Here is a 5,662-nt window from a genome sequence, read left to right as displayed (position 1 = left end):
GGAGGCAGCTGAGGGCAACGCTGGCCCTGGCCTCAAAGTCACAGCCAAGACAGAGAGCCCCACTTCATGGACGCCCAGCAGCACTTCCTTCACCTCTACCCTGGAGGGGAGCCCCGGAGAAGATGCAGCTTTGCTCCCAACATCCCAGGGACTTGCAGTTGTCCCTTAAACACCCTCCTTCCCAGAATCCTTCCCCCACCCTGCACAGGTAACAGAGAAAAAAACGCAGCCATGATCACCCCAGGCCTTCATCTCTGTCACATTGGGCCAACAGTCCTGCACCTAGACCCAAAGCGCCTATCGACCTTCGTCCCTCCAGCACACGAAAATTCCGTGGCCTACACACAACCCCAAACTCTGTCGCCAGGCTTTGCCTAGCCCCGCATAAACTTCACCTTGGGAATTCTGAAAAGTTTGAATGGAGCAGATTTTTCTTCCAGAGGGTCTTTGACAGGAAAAGGCTGCATGTGAGAACATTTAGATGAAACCTGCCAAACTGCAGACAGACGGTCAAGAGGGACCCAGGCAGGAGCCAAGCCCGCACAGTGCTGCCCAGAGGCCTCCAGACAGACACCTGGAGGGACCTAGATGACCTGGGAAGAGACACCAGCACTGGCCTGTCTGCCTGGGGTTCCGCCAATCAGCCCAGGAGTGACCCTCTCTCATGGATGCTGAGCTGCAAGAGTCTTCCAGAGGGTTCTCCCCATGCCCACCCCCCCCCCCCCGGAGCCCTGGGATCTAGCCAGAGGGGCCGGTAAGAAGGAGCCAGGCTACAGATAAAGGAAGTGGCTTTGGGAAGAAGTGCACGAAAGCCAACTTTGCTGACTGAAGACTTTCCCTGCTGCTGACCGGGCCTCCCTGTCATGAGAATGAAAATTATTTTCTGCTTGTCAAAAAATATTTCCAGGGTAGATCCTGTGTTGTAAGTCAGACAGATAAGGACAGCAATTTCGATTGCCTCCTTCTTGCCTGCGTGGCGGGTGCACATTTGCGGCCTCATACAGCTTAGATGCTATCTGCAGAGACTGAGCCTTGGGAAGGTTGCCCCCACCCCCACAACATCTCCCGTCCAGGTAAGTGACAGAGCTGCGGTCCTGGGTCTGGCAACACAAACTCTCCTGCTCTCTGAAGCCCTACCCTCCCAGAGACTGGAGAGAGAGAGAGAACTAGTCACCATCTGGGAAGAATTAGAGATTTTTATAAAAGGCCTGATGTGGGAATGAGAAAACCTTCATTTGGGGCTTTGTAATCAGTGAAGCAGAAACATAACCTTCCTCCTTGCAGACATTTCTGGACTCCCCGGAGATACCTGACTATGTACCCAACAAATTGCTAAGGAATCGAGTGTACGGCTTTAAACCTCCCCATCCCCACTAGCCAGAGAATGCTGTGTGCTGCGGCTGGGCGGGGGGCCAGGGGGGTGAACTTTCCTGCTTCTTGGATCCCAGTTCCGGTCTCTTGCCTTAACAGAGCCCAGACTTGTCATTGGAGAGGAAGGGGGAGGCTGAGGTCACTGCCCTTCTCTTGTTTCTGCTCAGAGTGCTGCTCTTCCTCAGGGAGGTGGCAGGGCTCCGGCAGCTTTGCACCCTGCTGGCTGTGGGGTGGGAGCAGCTGAGGGGGATCTTAAAAAGGGAAGTGGGAGAGGTAGGACACCCTCCCCCCACGCTGGGGGGGGGAGACAAGACACCCTTGGCCAAAGCCAAGCGTCTAGACTTCATTTGTGGCTGTTCGGGTAGAAGTGATACAAAGAGTCCTAAAACCAGCGGGGTCTGGCCTGAGTCCCAACTGGATACCTGCAGACAGGGACAGACCCCTCACCTCCCGGATTCCAACCTGCACAGAGAGGGTCACTGGACTTTCCCACAGTCCTTCTCGGGTGCAGTGATAAAGCAGGAATATATTCATTTTCTACGATTGCTGAACAAATTGCCACAAAGTTAGCTGCTTAAACCAGCACCCGTTGATTATTTCACAGCTTCACTGGTCAGAAGTTCAGGTGGGCTCAGCTGGATTCCCACTGAGGAGGGTCTCACAAGGCCAAAAATCAAGAAGTGAGTATCTAGAAGCTGTGGGAGAGAATCTGCCCCCAAGCACACTCAGGTTATAGCAGAATTCCTCTCTCTCAGATCCTCTTCATATGGTCCCTCCATCTTCAAGTACCATCTTCAAGGTACCTTGAGTCCCACCCCCACTCACATGTTTGAAACCAATGACTTCTTGTCATGCATGTCATGCCACCAGCCAGAGAAAACCCTCTGTCTCTATGAGGCTTCTGGGATGGATTTCAGGCCACCTACCAGGCAATCTCTCTCTTGATAAGCTCACTCACCTAATTCATAGTCTGTTAATTATGTCTTTGAAATCCCTTTGGCCACATAATGGTACAGAGTCATGGGCTTGCCGCCTCATTCTATTCAAGGATCAGAATGGGGAATCTTAGGAGCCACAGTGAGACTTCTGCCTGCTACTGAGAACAAAACCACTTGTCCTCTTTAAAGTGCTGGATTTGGGTGCTTTTTTTGGAGTGTGGGGGGGTACTGAGGATTGAACTCAGGGGCACTCGACCACTGAGCCACATCCCCAGCCCTATTTTGTATTTTATTTAGAGACAGGGTCTCACTCAGCTGCTTAGTGCCTTGCCATTTGCTGAGGCTGGCTTTGAACTCATGATCCTCCTGCCTCAGCCTCCCGAGCCGCCAGGATAACAGGCGAGCACTACCCTCCAGGGTGGATTTGGATTCTTATCATGGACTTTCCTCCTCTTGCCCCAATTGCTCAGAGGAGAGGGTGGCACTGAGTTGGGTGGCTTTCACCCCTGACTCCTTTGTCTCCCCCTCTTCTCTCGTCTGCCCCTGGGCTTTTCGTCACCTAAGAAGGCAGCCCTGCCTCAGGACCCCTGGGTCTTTGCTCCTGTCCATCACGTCTCCCACCCAGGTTCTTGCCTGGGCCCTGACCCTCCTCTGTACTTTTGTACTGTGCCATCTACATGCCCTGTGCCACCAGCAACACCTCTCTTGCTCCCTTCCTGCCCACTGGAGTCACCTCTACCAGCTCCCACTGCCTTAACCTGCTCTCTGTCCCCTTACCCCAGTGAGCACCTGATAAGCCACATTTCCCAGGCCTATGGTGACACAGCAGATGGAGTCTGCCTGGTCCCCTGCTGCGTTCCCAACACCCAGCCTCGTGCCAGGACTGTAGCAGGCACTCTAGCAAACACTTGGTGCGGTTTCTCTAAGTTCATGTATCTGTGTGGTCCATTTGCTAAAGTGCCCCAACTTGAGCGTATGTCACCGTGGCCCTTCCATCATGTGAAGCCCCAGGTCCCTCTCTGCCTCAGCCAGAAGGAGTGACCAAAGGGAGTGAGAAATGCTGTCACTGGTTCTACTCTGTCCCACACCACATATCTCACACACACACACACACACACACACACACACACACACACCCAGACACTCTGGTTCCCTAGGTTGTGGCTGGGGAGAGCAAGAGCCGCCACCCCACATGCTCTCCATACCTGGCCTCACTCAGCTGATCTCCAGGGGTTTACTTGTGCTGGCCTTGATCTTTATTCATTCCATCCCTGAATTTAGGCCTGTGTTCTCTTCCCCCAGGGATCCACCCACTTCCTCTTGGGAGCCCAGCCGAGGACAGTGTGGTTTGAAGAACGTCCTAATCCCAGCCCCAAAGCTCTGAAAGAAAAAATGACTAAAAACTCTGGAATGTGGAGCCTGCTGCTTCCTGCGAAGCACTTTGAATGAAACACGTAACCAACAGCTGCAGTTCAGAGAATGGAAACTCTGAAGGACGTCATGGCTCCGGGACCCAAAGAGCAGGGTTGTGAGCAGATCAAGGTCTTGATTTCTGCCCAGCTCAGACTCTCTGTGCCCATCCCTCCTGCTCTCCTTCCAGGAACCAGGCCCATCATGCTAAGGATATGCATCTGTTGCTCCCTCATTTCAAACACGCCACAACCCCCAGCAGCCTTGGGTCATTGAGTGTGATGGGTTAGATCCCACACGCACTCCCCAGTGCCCAGTGCCCATTGCCCACCACCCTGCCCCTCTGCCCTCTCAGGAGCAGAGGGTGAACATGGCGTCCATGCTGGGACTCAGCCCAAACCATGCCTGATGATGAAAGGCGGCTCATGCCAGCAGACAGATATGGTTACCCAGGCCGGGCACCAGGGCACACACCTGTAATCCCAACAGTTTAGGGGGCTGAGGCAGGAGGATCCCAAGTCCAAGTCCAGCCTCAGCAACTTAGTGAGGTTCTAAGCAACTTAGTGAGATCTTGTCTAAAAAAATAAAAAGAGTTGAGGGTGTGTGTGTCTCAGGGGTTAAGTGCCCTGGGTTCAATCCCCGTAACCAAAAAAAAAAAAAAGCTGCTGTCACTCAGTTACTCTGGCTGCTCTAAGGGTATGGGGAACAGAGGGCCGAATTCCTAAAGATCACTCCTGAGTGAAGGAGCACACACTAACATGTTTTCAACTTCTTTAGGGAAGTGATATACACAGTGACGCACACTGATCTTGATGATTTGGCTCCATAAACTTTTCTGTACCTATGTCTCACCTGCATGAAAGACAGAGAATTTCAAATACTCCAGAAGGTTCCTTGGCGCCCCTTCCCAGGCATTATCCATCCCCCTCGAGGCAACCACCCTTACGAATTTCTCTCACCATCAGTTAATTTTGCCTGTTTTTGAATTTCATTTACATGGAACCACAAATAGTCCATATCCTTGGGATCCACTAACTCTGCTCCCTATCACTTCTAGGAGTTCCGTCCCTGTCACAGCACACTAACAGCTCATCAGCACCTACTGTGTGCCAGGCGCTGCAGAGAGAATGTGATGTTGGCTTTTTGCACTGAAGCCTTGGTGTTGAACCCACTTCACAGATAAGGAAGTTGGCAGGATCAGCAGTTCATTGCCACACAATCAGGACACGGAGGGGCTCAATTTCAAACCCAGGATAGATCAACTTCAGAGTTGATCCTTCTCTTTTCTCTTTACAGATACAAGGAGACTTATTCCCACTGTAACAAGAAGTAGGAAAACATTGCCCTGGAGAGCTACACCTGGAGTTTTCTCTGAGGAATTAAAAATCACTTTATTCAACAAAAAGTCACTGTCAAACATACACAGTAGGTTACTTCTAAAATAGAGTTTATGTAAATTAAATATCATTTTTGTTTGATTCACAGTTATCATTCAGGAAAACAGCCTCTGAGAAACTCCACAAAGACGTGTTTATGTCCCAGATCCTGAGCTTAGTACTTTACAAACTTCAACTCATTTACTCCTTCCTCATTTGCCATCTGATGGAAAGCTGATCGTCAGCTCTATTTTTAGACAAATAAGATGTTGCTTGAAGAGGTTATCTATAGCTAAATACCAACACCCCTCTAACAACTCTTAGAAGCTTAAAAACAATCACCATTTCTCTCCATTCTTGATTTCTGTGTGTGAGCTGGCTGTTCTGACTCAGGGTCAGACTTGGCTAAAGTTGGACTCTTCTCACATCTCAGGCACCTGGGCTGGGAGGGCTCAAGCAAATGGGGGCTGGAGCCCTTGGGCTTCCTCAGGCCTCTGTCTTTATGTGGCCTCTTCACATGAGCACCCCAACATGGCAGCTGGACTTCCTACACAGAAGAAAGAACTG

At 51.2% G+C, this 5,662-nt stretch overlaps 1 long non-coding RNA gene across 1 annotated transcript; it reads left to right on the top strand.

Moving 5' to 3' along the window:
* The first annotated feature begins 781 nt into the window (after positions 1 to 781).
* LOC144369394 (uncharacterized) lies at positions 782 to 5,194 on the top strand. The gene is made up of 3 exons (XR_013429015.1): positions 782 to 1,073; positions 1,976 to 2,051; positions 3,612 to 5,194. It is a non-coding gene; the product is annotated as an uncharacterized LOC144369394 (long non-coding RNA).
* The last annotated feature ends 468 nt before the right edge of the window (positions 5,195 to 5,662 follow it).

This window comes from Ictidomys tridecemlineatus, chromosome 12 (genome assembly GCF_052094955.1).
Source record: "Ictidomys tridecemlineatus isolate mIctTri1 chromosome 12, mIctTri1.hap1, whole genome shotgun sequence".
NCBI classification, from domain to species: Eukaryota; Metazoa; Chordata; class Mammalia; order Rodentia; family Sciuridae; genus Ictidomys; species Ictidomys tridecemlineatus.
This window is presented reverse-complemented; position numbering and strand designations above follow the sequence as displayed.